Source organism: Anabrus simplex, chromosome 7 (genome assembly GCF_040414725.1).
Source record: "Anabrus simplex isolate iqAnaSimp1 chromosome 7, ASM4041472v1, whole genome shotgun sequence".
In the NCBI taxonomy this organism is placed as follows: domain Eukaryota; kingdom Metazoa; phylum Arthropoda; class Insecta; order Orthoptera; family Tettigoniidae; genus Anabrus; species Anabrus simplex.
In genome coordinates, this window is record NC_090271.1 from 121,480,379 (window position 1) to 121,499,183 (window position 18,805).

An 18,805-nucleotide genomic window follows, 5' to 3' on the forward strand; every position below is an offset into this window, starting at 1 on the left:
AGAGTATTATGGTATGTCGCAGATCGTAGTCAGAATTCATCCGTTCTGACATCATACTGTCTGTTCGGTAAAAGTCTATCCAAATATTTGATTTTTATCCTGCATTTCTTGACATAAAGCTTGGTATTGTGTTGTAGAGAGCAATGGTATTTTTAATTACAGTTATTCTATAGTTGTCCTGTGAGCTTATAGGTTAGTCTCTAAGGAGCATTTTTTGCCGAGCAGAGAACTTTAAGATACATGGCCTTCACTCTGAGTGTAGCTAGTTTATCGTTGATATGTCTTCCCAAATAATATCTAAGGAGTATGTCATGATATGGTCTATTTGTACGTAGATTTTTTCTCTTAGCAACATATAAGTTATTAGGAACCCTCTGCAATCTGTTGAATATATTTGGAAACTGGGAAAGATTTAAGAATCAAAGAGTATCTAGCAGGGACTAGTATTCTTCCGTGATCAGAGGAAGTGTATACTCTCTGGCTTGTCAGGGAGTAATCAAACATGAATCCATGCAATGACATTACTAAGGATGAAAATCACATATCAGAATATTAGTGAAAGCGTTAGTTGCTTAAGCAAGCTGCTAGGTACAGAATGTATTGCGGGTTAGGGTAAGCTTTTGCCTGCAATTATTGGAGTGATCATTTAATGATTTTTATTTTATGATTACTCTCAAAGTTGGATGAACTTAGAAACCTGTCAATGTTTCATGATTCACCGCCAGGTAATTCCGGAGAGAATAAAACAGAAATGAAGCAAATCGGTCCAGTAGAACAGACGGACGGATTTGCCAAACCTGTTTATAGTAAACTCTTTTAATATATAGATTACCAGTTTCTAGCTAACAAGTCCATTAAAAACACTTGAATTAGTTGACAAACTCAAAAATTTGAAGTTCAACCCCACCACACAATCCATTTATTTGATATCAAGAAAATGTATCTAAGTATTCCCATCAAAAAAATCATAGATGTAATAGAGTACATAACAAGAAAATTCAGTAATTTGTGCACACAAGAAATCCAAGAATTTATGCCTATCCTGAAACTGGCCCCTAACAATAACTATTTCTGGTTTAATAATATTATTTATCAAGAGAACGGTTTGGTCATGGGGGTGGCAGCCTCGGGATATTGACAGAAATTTATTTCAATAACATAGAACATGCAAACATTTTGAATAAATCCATATTTAATATTTGCTTCTGGGCTCACTATGTGGATGATGTGCTGGCCGTATTAAAACAAGACCTAGTTAATGAGACATCAACTTTATCCAATTTAAATGCCATAGATCCACATATCGTTTTTACACTAGAGTCTGAATCAAAAATATCACTAGACATCCCAACCATCTGTACTATCATATTTTTTAGAAAACCTACTCAAGTGGCTACTACTATCCAAAGGGATTCTCTCCATCCTCAATTCCATAAAAAGGCCACATACTATAGGATGGCCAGTAGAGCTCTTACCATTCCCTTATCTAAAAAAAAACCTTTTGAGACAAATTAAAAATCATACTACCAATAGCTAAGTCTAATGGATACAATACACAATTTACCGTACACAATAGTTAATACAACTAAAAGACGCCAGCTTTTCACCTTAACTAGAGAATCAACAGACAAAAAACTATTCCTCCTTTGCGTTTAATAATAAAAATATATATCAAATTACCAATAATAATAATAATAATAATAATAATAATAATAATAATAATAATAATAATAATAATAATTTTTCTATTTTTTATAATACACGCACAATTAATCAAAGTGACAAATTTTCTCAATCAGGTGTCTATACACTAAAAGCCGAAACTGCAAGATCACATATGTAGATCAAACAGGCCAAAGTTTTCTTGATGAGGTACACGGAAAATGTTAATGCCGTAAGATATAATCGGTTTTCTACGATACGACAACACATGTCAGACTCCAAGCATAGTTTTACGTCTATTTAAACAAGTCAGAAAAGAAAGGTCCCATGCTCAACATTTTGGAGAACTGATACATTCATTTTGAACAGTATTTTCAACGCTAATTTTAATATTTGAATGAAATTAATGAGAAACCCAATACTCTTTTCGGCATAACCATGCCCATTTATGAGAAACAAACTTAAAAGGAGTACAACATCAAACCCTCCAATTCACACATCCCTACCTACCTGCCTCTCCTCACTCACTCCTTCCCTACTCCCCGCCATCATAAGCTACACCTCTGCTCTTTCCGGGGCAGTCAGTTTGGTGTTGGTTTTCGTGCCATGCACATACTAGTCTACAAGGCACGTGGGGGCGAGTCTCATACAGCTGATGAAAGGCTTTTTAAGGATATTGAAGATATCTGAAGGAGTCTTCCTACCATGCGCAGCACTATTTTTGCGACACAATTCTATTCCATGCCACTGGATAAAACACATTTACATTCAAAGTTATTGCAGACTGTTTACAGAAGAGATTCGCTTACATGACATAGATGATGCAGCAGGAAAAAGGGTGGAAATTGATGGGTAGTTTGTAACTACGTATGGCCAGACTAGGTATAACACTTCAAAAAGAAGGACAAAAGATACAAGTGGGGACAGATGAGGGACTGCCAAGTAGGGTTTTCGTGACAACATCGCCCAGTGCAAGCCTCACTTTGGATAACATGAAAGACATGTGAGATGGTCAATTCAATACAATTTTATTTACAAATTAACATAATAACTGCAGAGAGAGACAAATAACAATGTAGTGGGCAAATGCCATCATGTCAATAAACTAATAAAATGATGTAAGTAAAAACCCATTAACCAATTTTATATTTATGGCTGTTACAGTCAGTAATTCATGAAATGCACTTTTATTCACTATAATGTGACTTACATTCATTTTCCTTTCCATTCACGAACAAAACAAGACCAGAATCTTTGAAGTCAGTTGAAGCATTCACTCGCTATGGTGCTCTGAAGTGCAGAGAGTGCACATAATCGAGCGCTCAAAGCACGCTGCCTCTATGGGGAAGGGTTGCAACTTTGTGTTAAATTTATCATTGTGACATTTAGCCGAGGTCTTGGAATTACCTAGCAATATCTGAATATTGAATGTATCACATACCGTTTGCCAGAAACAGCCTGCGATAAACAGTTGTAATGCCAAATTTTGGTGCATGCAGGCCTGAGAAGTGAGAAGTCATGTCAACACAAGATACTAAAACAAACTAATGAATCCTGAGCACTTAACATTGCTCGCGGCACAATAGAAGTTCGAAAAATTGACGACTACAGAAATTGTATTTTACATTGTGTTGGCTTTTAATTAAGGTACTAAGGAGTTTTAGTAATCAGTCTCCCAGGCAGCTGATTACCGATGACCTTAGATCGAGTAGGGGTATTTCAGTCGCCTTGACACAGAACACTGCAATGTATTTGAAACATCAGCTAAATGTACAGAATGTACACAACATGGTTCAACCTGGAAGAAAAGAACAACTAAAACAATGAACATGGTTCAACCTGGAAAAAGAACAAAGTAAAATTAAGATGTTTCATTTTCCTACTAAACAATGAAAACCTGGGAATCAGAAACTTGGTACATGTTCAAGTAAGCAAACTATGAAGAAGGAATATTAAAATACATGTTGTTGCTCTCCATTTATTCCTTGATATGAAATGTTATACAGAGTACTTATTTTATACAAATAATTGTATTTTGTGAAATTTTACAAATATTTAAATATACAGTACATACAGTATATAGGCTACTGGAATTTCAACAGTAAATTATTTATTCTTTATCAAAACAATTCACTGAATTTACTAGCCTAATTGAAGCTGAAAGAAGAATAAACTTCTGAAGATTGAAAGGAGGATTGGATAATTCGAAAATTCACACGGGTCAAGTGTGAGTATAGAGGGAGGTATATTAAGGGATAAACATGAAAAATATAAATACCAAAAACAACTACAGACAACTACACATCCTCACACACGGTCATATCCAAAGATGGGCTCTATCCTGTCACAAATAACAGCTCTTATTCCAATTAGACTTCAGCCAGATTGAACCTGTTCTCCTCACATGGTATACACCGAAAGGAAATATAAAGGCATTTGTTTGTTTCGCACTACTTGGGAAGCCAAACTGCAGCATATTAACATCTCTAAAAAAAATTAATGCATGCAAATAATGGCTACACTAATGCAACTAGGAACTTGGAGCAAGAACGTCTAACTTGTTTGCAAGATCTAGGTATAGAAATGAATTATCAAGATATGTTCAAAATTAGCCATCTACCCAATGTAAGGAAGGTCCGGCTAATAGTTGTAAATCGGAGCTTGCTCCACTTAAGGTTCATTACCTTCGATAGTCTTTTAGGAAAATAATTCCATCGTCCTGTCCAATCAGGCTTCAGGAGAAGGCTACTTCGGATTTGGTGGGTAGCCAACTGAGAGACAGCAATAAGTCGGAGCATTTGCAACTAACTAAACTATAAGAGGATTAAACATCAACAAATTAACTACATTGCAACACACAATACTTAAGACTTTTACAGAGGAACTAGATAAATAAAAAATTTTAATAGTGGGCCTTCAAGAAATGAGAAACATGATGGAAGAACCTTTTGAATCACAAGATTATATAATTTATAATGGGATACCTGACCAAGGAGTTAAGAATCAATGTCTCTAATTTGGAACAAGATTTATAGTGAATTTAAAAATAATAGATTCTATAATATATATATCCATCATGCCAATGTTGCAAGTTGAAGATACATGCAGGGGGTGATCATACTGGTATGATCACAAGGTTACAACTCGATGGTTAAGATCGAGAGGTGCCTCTTGGTGTCTTCTGGCTAAATTATCATTTATGATTACTTAGGAGTCCGTGGTTAGAACTTCGGTTGTAAGCCGAAGAGCCAGTTCTTCCGCTCTCTCAGCCGTTGGGAAATATCCTCTTCCGCCGTCGAGCTTTTAGAACCAAAGTAGCTAATCATAAATTTAGGGAGAAACCAAAAAAGACAACTGGTAGGAAGTGGTCGACAGAACGCAAGATGCAACACAGTGCATTCATGAAGAGATTTTGGGAGGATAAGAAGGCACAAACCATCAAACCAACTATCAAGTTCAAACGCGCTCTATGAATGGGCATAACGAAGGAAGAAGAATAATATATATATCAATATTTATTTCAAGAATTGCAACTCTCACCTTTAAAACAATGAACAAAATTTATACAATAATAAATGTCCAAGCCCCTACTAATATAAAAAAATTTCTAACACAAACAAAGAAGGAAGTGGATAAATTTTGGGATCTACTTGAACACATAATAAACAAAGTAAATAAAAGTAATGTTAAAATTTTATTAGAGGATTTCAATGTCCAATTATGAAGGAAAAATAAAATAAAATAAAATAAAATAAAATATAGATATAATTGGAAAATGGGCTCCACATAAATTTACCAACAAGAATAGCCAATGACTTGCTGAACTTTGAAGAGAGCATAAATCAACACATTTCAAAAGGAAACTGAACAAGCTTAAAATTTGGAAGAATCCTGATAAGAGGAAAGGGGAATGGCAGCTAGACCATGTTTGTATGGATAAATTTTTCCATAAGGAAATTTATAATGTGTATTAGGAGGACAGATACTGATTCTGATCACTACTTGCCAAAATTAAACTTAAATTCACACCACCAAAGAAGAAGAATACCAAAACTAATAAAGAACTTTAAAATTATAAGGCATGCTGAGAAGACCAGGTTTTTGTACAGATGTGGAAATATTCAAGTAATACAGTTTGGATATCCTAACAGATGTTTTTAACAAAAATTTGGATCACTGTACAGTTTCCAGAACAGTGGACAACAGCCTTAATACACCCTCTTCATAAAAAAGGAGATAAGAGAAATCCAGATAATTATAGAGGATTGTCTATCGTGGACTGCACATACAAGATTTTTTCCAAGATCTTATATGGAAGGATTAAAGATCAACTAGAAAAAGAATTAGGAGAATACCAAGGAGGCTTTAGACCCTAGAGAAGTTGGGATGAACAGACCAGCACTCTAAAATTAATAATGGCATACTACAGAAAACAAAACAACCCTACTGTAATATCATTTGTTGACTTTTACCCCCTGTGGGTGGGGGCGGTAGAATAACACCCACGGTATCCCCTGCCTGTCGTAAGAGGCGACTAAAAGGGGCCTCAGGGGCTCTGAACTTTCGAGCGTGGGCTGGCGACCACGGGGCCCTTAGCTGAGTCCTGGCATTGCTTCCGCTTACTTGTGCCAGGCTCCTCACTTTTATCTATCCTATCCGACCTCCCTTGGTCAACTCTTGTTCTTTTCCGACCCCGTCGCTATTAGGTTTGCGAGGGCTAGGGAGTCTTTCATTTTCACGCCCTTCGTGGCCCTTGTCTCCCTTTGGCCGATATTTTCATTTTTCGAAGTGTCGGACCCCTTCCATTTTTTCTCTCTGATTAGTGTTATATAGAGGATGGTTGCCTAGTTGTACTTCCTCTTAAAACAATAATCACCACCACCACCACCACCACCACCACCACCACCACTTGTTGACTTTTAGAAGCCATATGATTGTATACATAGACCTTCAATGTTAAAAATGTTATGGAATTTTTGACTCTTTCCTAAATTAATTAAACTGACAGAACTTACTTTAACTAATATCATATAGACCGTATTTCACCAGAAGGGTGAATGCGCCATGAACAAAATTTTTCAGTATCAACAAAAAACTGATTTGTACTTACGTCAGTAAAGTAGTATTAATGTTCTATACAAATTTATGAAGCCTTATTTATTTTTCATCTTCTAATAAAGATTATTTATCACTGAACCCTTTCATTTGTCACCCAAAGGTAAAAAAAGTGAACTATTGGCGTATTTGCCCTTTTGGTGAAGTAGAGTTTCCACGCTTATCCTATTTGCCCCTACATTCGCCTTTTTTGGCAGCATCTGAAAGTTATATTCAACTTTCCATTTGTACTGCTTAAACTAGCTCTGTGTTTATTTTGATACATTTGTACCTGTTTCAAGGATACAAGTATATCAAATAACAAAGGAATGATATACGGGTATAATTTATTGAATCCAAAATCAATAATCAAATTTAATTTCTTGCATTACTTAAATGTGTACAGTTGCTCTAATGGCTGCGTGATAATGGGAAGGAAAACATCAAAATTGATTTACAGTAAAGTTCCTTTGGGTATTCATCTTCTTCATCAGTTTTCTCCAACTTGTCTTGAACATTTCCAGAATTTGGCACCTGTAGGTGTTCCTGATGGTAAATTGGTGGGATAATGTTCACTGATTATATCTTCTCTAGGTCCTTGAATTTCTTCATAGGCAGAGGAAGTCGTGTCTCGTAGGCCTGTTGGAGCATCTGCTGCTTTTTCTTATATCTTTTCCTTCTCACTGGCAGCATTTCTGCAATTGTCTTACTGTTCTCAGAAAGTGTATGGGTGATATAAGCCCACTTTTCTCCCTTCAAAAACTTGACCGAATGGATGTCTTTGAAGGAAATTCGCTCCTTATTAACCATCAATTCATATCAGCAGATTTGATCTTCCAGTCTTCAAACTCATATGAAGACATGTGAATGTGGCATAACAGGATTGTACTAGATCTGTTTATGAACTTCAACTGGATTTGTTTCGGCACAAAATAGTGGTGTTTCTTTTGACTGTGATCATTGTGTTATGAACATCAATTGGAATTGCTTTGGCATGAAATAGTGTTAATTTTTTGTCTGTGATCATTGTGTTAGATGCTTTTAGATCTTTATGACTTAATTTTTGCACTGCTTTGCTAACTGGCTGATGATGACACTTCAGATGTGTTGAAATCGGTCCCAAATGAACAGGTTGTAACTTCTATTTGGTTCAACTTAACATCGGAGTATTGAAAGGTGGATCCTTCCTTCTATTCAATAGAGGCATTCATTGAATCCACTGGCATGTACATGTGGCCTAAAACAAGATATGTCAGTTTGATCACATGTAATGTCGTGCATGTCGTATAGCACCTGCTTATTCTTATTCTGTCCCCGACAAGAATCACAATATAAATTTAAGGTAGTTACTTCATTTCTCTCATCAACATCATGAATGTATTTCTTGAGAATGGTGCAAAATTCGTTGGCGCCTCGTTTTCCATAGCATTCACCCCAGACATATAAAAAGCCGCTTCTAGTTGAACTTTCAAAAAAATATAGATTGTATACAGCGTACCTCCTACTGTAAAACAACATGCTGTCTCCCATCGGTGTACTGAGTACCTTGTGTACGTCAAATGAAGTCGTGAGGATACTGGAGTCTTCCATATGTATCTTCTGATCCTTTAGGAATATTTCTTCTACATGTTGCTTTTCTTTAAGGTGGATATTCAACTCTGATCTTTGTTCCGTGGTTACGTTTTTCCTGGCACATTTGTCCTTCTTTCGACTGTGATAGCCGATATTAAAGGAAGTATTTAATACCTTCTTAAACACTTTGATACTCATGGGATCAGTTGCCTGTTGCTTGAACTGTCTGTACATTGCACGTTATAAATTTCATATTAGAGCCCGTATTGTCAAAGTATCAACTTGTGAAAGTTTAGATTTTCCACCTTTACAATACTCAGTATTGTAAAGGTGGAATTATAAAATCTAAACTTTCACAAGCTGTCTGTACATGTTTGAAATATTTATCATTTCAGCTGGAGGGACTTTCATACTGCACTCTTCCTGCAATAATTTAAAGGTACCGCTGGCAACTGCATAATGAATTCCTTTACTTCTTTTACACTGCTATTCTTGCTTTTGTTATGTCGCTCATGGCAACCAAGCATTCTGGCTTAGCAACAAATAAATCTTTTGAATTTTCAACAGTCCATCCATTCCAGTTTCCCGTTCATCAACAATGCAGACAACGTGTCTGTGTACAAGAAAATGGACGCGGTAAGAACGAAAACAATAACTTTAAACTCTTATTTCTATAGAATTCCGTGGACATTCGCCCTTCTGGTGGCAAGCACTTCTCACATTCGCCTATCTAGATGTGAGATTAGCCTTTTTGGTGACAAACATTTTATCATATTCGCCCTTATAACTCCTAAAAACGTTCTTTTCCCGCCGTTATTTCCAATACTAGACGTTCGCCCTTGTGTCAGTAGGTGCATTTCAACAGATCGATATTAGACATTGCATGAAGTGAAAATTGCAAAGATTGGTCTATTCGCCCCTGTGGCAAAATACGGTCGATATTAAAAGTAAAGTTTAGAGGAGAGGTTTCTGAACCATTTAAAAAAAAACCAGGTTTAAGACAAGGAGACTATCACCATTACTATTTAATTGTGCATTAGAATTTATAATAAGGGAAGGTCAACCCACAGAACATAAAAGTTGAAAGCTCCAAACAAAATTTAAGTTTAAACTGTTTAGGATTTGCTGATGACCTTGCTCTATTGTTCAACAATATTCAGGAAACTCGACACCAATTTAAATCTCTACAGGAAATAGCACAAAAAATAGGTCTTACAAAGTCCTTTGAGAAAAGTGAGATCATGTTTACATACACCTTGTAAATAAAATAACAATTGATGGTCAAGAAATCAAAACTGTTGATAAATTTAAGTATTTAAGAGAAATACTAACTTATAATCTTAATGAGAAACCAGCTTGGCATAACAGAGTAAATAAATAAAACAAAGCAAATCCACGAACCTACTATGCTGTCATAGCAAGCGGAGGGGTGATATTCCAACATGGCGCGTCCCAGGTGGCGGATAGGGGGGTCCACACCAGATTACCGGCGGACTTGAGCGAAATAAATAGCTCTCGCGGACCAAACACAATCCACAATTTCATTCATCATACCATATTTCATTAATCACCCTTTCAGATCACAAATCCTGACCACGGTCAGAGCATTGATCAATGATCAATCAACCAAATATGGAGAGTCTCCTAATGAAAGAATCCACTGGCTTGGACATACAACATCATAGGCCCAAGAACAGACACCACTCGGATATGGTGGGGTGTCACTTAGAAGATCATGGCGAGTCAGAGCGCCTGGAAGCCCAACAGACAAACTGCACACACGTGGGTTGACCTTGTACTATTCCCTTATTATAAATTCTAATGCAGAATTAAATAGTAATGGTGATAAACAGTCTCCTTGGGCTTATTCTTGAAACCAGAAGATTTGAGAGAAAATTGCACAAGTAAATAACCTGGAAATACCTTAATGTTAAAATGGGTGAGTTTCAGATAGACCCTGTAGCAATGGATAAAAAGTACCACAAAGAAATCTATAATGTCAAAGTTCTTCATGGGGTGGACATCGATTCAGACCACTATATTTCAAAGATAAAAATATATATATCTATATAATTTTTTTGCTATTTGCTTTACGTCACACTGACACAGATAGGTCTTATGGCGATAATGGAACAGGAAAAGTCTAGGAATGGGAAGAAAGCGGCCATGGCCTTAATTAAGGTACATTTGCCTGGTGTGAAAATTCGGAACCACGGAAAACCATTTTGAGGGGTGTCAACAGTAGCTCCCGGATGCGAGCTCACAGGTGCGCGCCCCTAACTGCACAGCCAACTCGCCCAGTATAACAAATCTAAGAGACAAACTGGACATGATTATTGATAAACTGAAAAACATTGCAGAAGAAATTGCTCCTATCAGAAGGAGAAAGAAACACGCCTGGTGGAATGAGAAATATGATATGGCAATACAGAAGGCACAAAGCATGGCTAAATGACCCACAAAAGAAAACCAAAAAATCTCAAGAAGAACTAACCATTGCTAGAAGACAAGCGGTGAAAGAAATGAGAAGAATCAAAAGAGACCATCAAAAAGAAAAACTGAACATCATAGATGAGTCATTCAAACAACATAAGACAAGGGACTATTACAGGACATTTAGACAATATCAATCAAAGTATATTCCACCCACACTCATGATGAAAAATAAACAAAGGAAACTAACACACAATAATCAGGAGAATGCCAAAATTCTAGCCAATCACTTCAAAGAATTACTAAGTGTTGAGGAACCAAAAGAATACTTAGAATTTGAACCTTATCCAGAAAATAAAATATGTCTAGAAAAGGTTATACCACCAAATTTCAATGAAGTAATCAAAGCGATCGGTTGGCTCAAGAACTACAAGGCAGCAGGAGAGAATCAAGTGGTTGCAGAGCTGTGGAACAATGCAAATAAACAAACACTTCAAAACCTCCACAAACACTTCATAGACATCAGGACTTCTGAAGAACTACCTGAAGAATGGAACACAGCTATAACTCATCCAATATACAAAAAGGGTGATAGATTGGATCAAAATAATTACCGGGGGATTTCTTTACTTGATTTCACATATAAGATCCTGTCTAGAATTATCCTAACAAGAATTCAGGAACAAGTCGACCAAGAACTTGGAGAATTACAGGGAAGATTTCGACCTGGAAGAAGTTGTCCAGATCAAATCATCAGTCTTAAGTGGATCATGAAACATCAAAAAATGAAAAACAAAAAGTAAGTCATCACTTTTGCTGACTTCAAGAAAGCGTATAACAGTATCCATCGTGAGTCATTACTTAAAATCCTCAAGGAATTTGGATTACACCAGAAACTTATCAACCTTTGCTGCAGCTTTTGTTTTATACACACACATTGAACATGGCGACCGGCAGCAGTACACAGATTTTGGTGTGCCTCTTAATCTTGGTGTACATAATGTGTTAATATGCAGTGTTTATTATTGTATAATAAATATTTGAATCACCTTCTGAGTGTGATGTGTTTGTGTCTGCTCGTTTGGGGCAGTCTGGTCCTCTATCTGATTTGTTTCAAAATTGTATTTGTGCGCCTATGGAACTGAACTTTGTTATGTGCGGCCGATATGTTGTTTTGTCGTTCGCAACAACCTTATTGGAATTACTGTTAAGAACACTAAATCAAAAGTTATATTCAGAGGGGAGTTGTCTGAATAATTTGACATCCGGACTGGACTTCGACAGGGTGACGGTCACCATTACTATTTAACTGCACATTGGAAAAAATAATGCGAGAGTGGACTAAGAAATGCCAACCAAACATCAGGATGGGCAAAAATATCCAACTCAATTGCCTGGCATTTGCAGATGACCTTGCTCTGCTCACAAATAATGTGGAAGAGGCTAAACGCCAAATTGAAGAACTTGAAAAAATAGCAGCAAAATTCGGACTACAAATCTCATTTGAAAAGACGGAAATTATGCCATCCTTCAAGGTTGAAACACTAACTATCACACTGAATATTAATAAACAAATTAAGATCGTAAATAAATTCAAGTATCTTGGGGAGATTATTACTTCAAACTTAAAACGAGAAAGTATCAGTAGAAAATAGAACAACTAAATGGAAGCAAGCATAACGTATCACTTGGCCAACCTACAAGAAGAAATTTCTCTTGATAAATGCAAAATTCAAACACTGCAACTCCATTATTAAACCTGAAGCAACCTATTCAATTTGAACACCAAATCAACAACAGATAAATTACAGAAGACAGAAAGAAGAACCCTAAGAACAATCATAAAAATAAACACCAAGTAGATGGACAATGGTGATTATTACCTAATGAAGTTGTATACCAGGAAACTGAGTCAGTAATAGACAATGCAGAAAAGGAGGGTTGCATTTTTCTGCCACATATCAAGACTACCAGAAACCAGGGTACTGAAACATCTTTTCAACTACTTATGGAAAAGTAAAACCAAGAATAATTGGTTCAAGGAAGTCCAAGATGATTAGATGAGTTAGGCTCGACAATGCAGCAAACGGAAGACTGAGAAGAGAAGATGATCCTGAGAAACAGACTTGAGACTTAAACTAACAACTTTTACACACAAACAATACACCATAACTGATAAAGAAAGGGCAGCCAGGTTGGAAAGAATGAAGAAGTTCTGGGAGCAGAAGAAGAAATATAAGCTAAATTTGTAGCTAATACTGTTAAGACTTAAATGTGTATGGATTGATTAAAGTGCTCAAATGTGGATGTAAAATAATTATAAAAAAATGAAGCAAATTATATTACCAAGACTACATACAATTAAAAAAGCTTATTGATAGTAGCAAAATTAAGACATTATAAAATAGTCACACAGCCAGAAATAATTTATGCTAGTGAAACCATTAAAAAAAAAACACTAATACAGCTGAAATAGACAAAATACTTAAGACAGAAAAAAGAATAATTAAAACATGCATAAATAAACAGTATCAAGTTAATGGACAATGGAGAATAGCATCAAATAAAACAGTTTACAAGGAAACTGAACCAGGATTGAGCGCAATTAGGAGAAAACGTATTTATATCATTCTTTGGACATCTTATCAGAACACCTGACACCAGAATTAGCTCTTTCTTCTCTCTGCTAAGGGCTTTACGTCGCGCCGACACAGATAGGTCTTATGACGACGATACCAGAATTAGCAGAAGAATAATTGAAAATTTATGGAGTAGCAAGACCAAGATTAAATGGATCATGGAAATGAAGGAGGATATTAAAGAACTACAAATAACAATGGACAATAATAGACAATCTCAAAAACAAAACAGAAAAAATTAAGATACTTCCAAGACGCACACACAAGGCTACAGACCAATAAAAGGTCTAATGGGAGGGTATTTTCAATAGAACAATGGAAGGCAGCATCTCTCAGAATGAAAAAATATTTGGGCTGATAGGAAAGCAAGAAATCCTTTGTGTAACTGACTAGAGTGGTCCAATGAAGGCCATTAAAATGTAAAATAAATGAATAATAATAATAATAATAATAATAATAATAATAATAATAATAATAATAATTGTACCAGTTGGTACACCTCTACGCTGCAAATTTGAATTTTCCGCCTTAAAGTACCTCTCTACAGGAGAAACCCTGAACTGTAACAACTGAATCAACTCCACTGTTTATCAGAAGATGTCACTGGGTGTTTTTGATTTGCTTTTGTTGATCAAGAAGTGTGGACATTCTCTAACAGATGTCTCTACTAAAAAACTATGATAATGCACTCTGGTGTGAAGGAATGAACTTTCTTGGAGAAATTTTGTATTCATACGTTTTGTCTTTACTAAATTTTGTTCTTTCATTTGTGGGTTGGCAATATTAAGCTTCCTTTCCGCCTGTTTTGAATTTAACCAATCCTAAATTTCTGTAATTAATTTCCCACCAATAAGGTGTTTCTTCATCGCTTCGTGTATAACTTTTTGCTGTTAGCCAATAAACGTTTGTGGGCGGGTCTTAATCATTCACGAAAGGTCTCGAATTTTCCGCGAGGGTATAAAACTGCTGATTTTCTTGTCTCCGGGTCACTTCAATAACATCTAACTTAGCGTGTGGATATGTAGCAGGGGGCGGGAAGCGCCTCTTTCTTCGGGCAACAGATCTTCAACAAGGTAATGGCCATTTAACATCTTTTCTTGCTAGCTCAGCAGTTTAACTCGCGGGGAAGGTTCGAAACCTTTAATATGTAACCCATCTCTTTAAAATGTAAATCCCTTTTCAGTCTATGTAAAAACTACAAATGTCTTCAACTGTAAATCGGGGATAGAGAGTGCTTTACCCTCTCGAGCTCCCCTTCATTTTTGAATTTGAGGTGACTATGTTCTCGTAAACATTTTTCTCTTCCTTCTTAATGTGTTTATTTATGTATACTAGATACCTCCATAGATTGGGATTGGCCCCTGTGTAATCGGCCTAGTGCCTCTTAGGTTTTAAAATGTGTATTTAGGAGAGTTAACTCACGCCTCCATTCCTTTTGCATTTAGGGCCATTTAAAGTAACCCAGTAGAGTGGGTACAAGTTACCCCTGTTTATTTATAAGTGTGCCTTAAGAGCAGTTTGTAGTAAAGTCCGTTTATGGCCTCTTAATAGGCTTGAAAGATTGAGAGCGGGTCAGCTCTTTCTGGTATTTTGAAAGGTGCCTCGGGGAGGCGTGACATTTTGATTGCTGGGAGCTAGTGCTCCATGTAATTAGGGGCGTTCTTCCCTTTGGTATTTTGTGGTTGTGAGCTGAGAGTTCAAGGATTGACGAATTTGGGCTCGTAGCCCAGAATTTGTAACGACCCCTTGACTGGTGCTTTCTTTTGTAAAGTTGCATTGTACCTGATTTTCTTTGTTATTTCACCAAGTGAAAATTGTTAAATGTTGTTATCTGTTGAAAATATAACCTTCATTTAAATTTTAAATTCATCTTTAAGACTTGTAGTTAGACCCATTCCAGCCTGCACCTTCTTTCATTCTTTCACCTTTGCCATCCACAGATAACTCCGTAATAATAATAATAATAATAATAATAATAATAATAATAATAATAATAATAATAATAATAATCATACATAGGCCTGCCCTAGACACTGGAGAAAAAAGATTTCAAGTGAACTGGACATTTGTTCAATGTCAAAAATGAAGATTTTAGTGGCTCAAACATCATTTACAAGAACCTCAATCACTAGGAACATATTTAGCCAACTAGTTTTTACATGGTTCTGTATGTTTACCATGTACATTTACAAATCCACAATATTTCACGATTGTTGCAACTCTGAAGGTGTAAATGGAAAAATAATTATAGACCATCACTACAATAAATTCAATATCAACTGAAAGGCTGTTCATACCTCTTTGCTCTTCACACTTTGTCAAAATATTGTACAATAACTGGTAACATTTTATAAGTTATTTACGACTGTCAGCATATGTACCCGAGAGGCATTGTTCAGTGTCAATATTCTCCTTTAAATATGCCAAGAACAATGCAAAGATGTATTTGTATGTTTCATTGATTAAACTGATTCAAACATGAAAAACTAATCGAGATTCTCTGACAGAAACTGTTAGGCGTAAAGGATATCTGCATCATACAAAATCTTTACTGGAACCAGCGAATACTTTCACTCCTATTCAACTTCTATGTCGATTAAATCTTCAATGAAGCCTTGCATGATACTGAGCTAGGTGTGAAAGTAAATGGAATCGTCATAAACAATATTAGATATGCAGATAACACCCTATTATATGTGAAACCATTGAAGGTCTTCAAGAACTGCTCAGTAGAATTAACCTCAGTGGATTAAGATAGCGTCTAAACATCAACACCACAAAAACCAAGTTCATGGTATTTAGCAGAAGCAACCATGAAGGTGTCTCCATTTCATTAAATAATCAAAACACTGAACAAGTAAGTCAGTTCACATACCTTGGGAGCACCATAACAGGCAATCTGGACCCTGAAAGAGAGATCAGATGCCGTACTGAGATTTACTAGATAATCCTTTTCAAATAATGACGTCATTCTTTTGTGATGATAATCCAAACCTCAAACTCAGGCAAAGCTTGAAATGTGGTTACATACGAAAATGCACAGAATAGCCTGGACAGATTTTGTAATCAATAATGAACTGTTAAGGAGAACTACAGCTGAGCGTGAGCTGGCAAACATCATCAAAGCCAGGAAAACAGTTTATATAGGCCATGTTCTACGAGGTAGGAATTACGGGCTTCTACACCTCATATTAGAAGGAAAGATAGAAGGCAAGCGAGGAGCTGGCAGACAACCGATGTCATGGCTCCAATACATCAAAGACTGGACTTGCATCAACAACACTGAACAACTTTTCAAGTTAGCTAAAGAAAAGGGTGCTTCCACCGGGGTGATCGCCAACGTCTGGGGAACCACGTATGGCACCTGAAGAAGAAGAAGAAGTGCCTGTACTAAAACCGATATAGTCACATTTACCAAGACACATTTACCAAGACTTTCCTTCACATTATTTACTACTGCATCAGATTCTCTTCTACGGAAATGTGATGATATAGACCTTTGAATTCTACGGCAGTGACGCCATGATCGAACATAATTGGACAAAGAAGAACAAGAACATGTTATAACCAGATATGGAATACACGGCTTCCATGACAAAATATGTGCAAAGAAAAAATACAACAACCCAACGAATGAATGTTTGCACACTGTAATGACGCCTGTGATCGTTACCACATCCTAAAGTGTAAAAAGAAGAGAAAAATTGCTGACTGAATATAGCAAAGAGTGAACCCACTAAACTCAATACTCCTTTGAGAGCTCATTATTATTATTATTATTATTATTATTATTATTAGGTCACTGTGCTTGCAAAAGTTTTTTGCAATTTTAGTGTCTCGAAACATTTCTGGAAACAATTTGCTTATACACATTGTGGAATTGTATCAATGTTTTACTGTATGAATAGCAAGTGTTGCCTCAGCACAGCTAGTGTCCCTCCTTTAGATATGTTTTTTATGTGCAAAAATCTCACTCGTTTACTGCATGAGCAAGACCTCACAGCATTTACTCATTTCGCAGTAGCGATGTGGTCCTTTATGTCACTTCATTTCCCACATTTTATTGTTGGAAATTATTGTATGTAATCATCTTTAAATTTGGTCTTCCATTTCAACACCATCACATTACACATCATTAATATATTCCCACAAGCATAAAAATGTATTATAATTCTCGCGATAAATGCAACTTTGAACCAACACAAATCCTCGCACCAACGGTACCAACCTGTGAATTAAAAGCAAGTACAGAGGAAATGGCCAGGCATAGAAGTGGACCGAGATATGAAGCACTTGAATCTGGAATTAATTTTTCTGCCATCTGCTGTACAACATGGCAGGAAAATAGTCATCTGATAGTGGGAATTTAAATTATTTTAATTTTGTACTATAATGAAGGAAATAGGCCTTACAACAGAAGACACCACAAATAAGATAAAATTGAATACAAAACTCAAGAATACAAACCTCGGCCTTACCCTTACACAAAACAAACCAACAACACGCACATTTTCAACAGAGGAAAGGGCACGAAGATCGGAGCGTCTGAAGAAGTACTGGGAGGACCGCAAAGCCCGAACAATCCCTTCAAATAGACCTGAACGACGGACTGACTAAAGTGATCCTATGTGGTCATAAAAGAAGAAGAAGAATGTACACTTCATGAGCAAACACAAATAAATCCAGGATTTTTACTATACCAATTGGGACAACTTTTCATCCTTAAATCCAGAACAATCCTGGTTTACTCAGACATATGGCATTCCTAGATCCAAGGGATCTTCTGGGGTGCTGTTCATATATTCCATGTCCTTGATTCGACCCATCCAGTGTTTCAGTCGAAAACATGGTCTCTGGCCTCAGGCTCCAGATGCATGGCTGTCTGCTACAGAGCTCTCTCTACTGTGAATGACGTTTCCATACTATCAAAGCCAACTTCCTGTAGTTTTGTTACAAGTAGCGTGACTCACAGCCGTTGTTGGACACCACTGTACCTCGTGTGGTTATATCGTATTAGCCCAAGGCGGGTATTCTTGTTTCCATAACATTACCTTTTTAAAACAGTCTTAAAATGATCAATCATCGCCTCGATTTATGTATATTCTGAACAAGTAGTAGGTAAGTCTACAATATGCTTTACGTCGTACCAACACAGATAGATCTTATGGCGACTATGGGATAGGAAAGGACTAGGAGAGGGAAGGAAAAGGCCTTTATTAAGGTACAACCCCAGCATTTGCCCGGTGTGAAAATGGCAAAGCACGGAAAACAATTTTCAGGGCTGCTGACAGTGGGGATAGAACCCATTATTTCCCGGATACAAGCTCACAGCTGCGCACGCCTAACCACACGGCCAACTTGCCTAGCAGTAGAAGATAAGTGGTAGTAATGCTGCTCACAAGAAC

At 36.5% G+C, this 18,805-nt stretch overlaps 1 protein-coding gene across 2 annotated transcripts in view; it reads right to left on the reverse strand.

Annotated features, from left to right (window-relative positions):
• The window catches only part of Sap130 (Sin3A-associated protein 130), a 284,469-nt gene that overhangs the window by 205,283 nt on the left and 60,381 nt on the right, over positions 1–18,805 (reverse strand). The window lies entirely within an intron of this gene.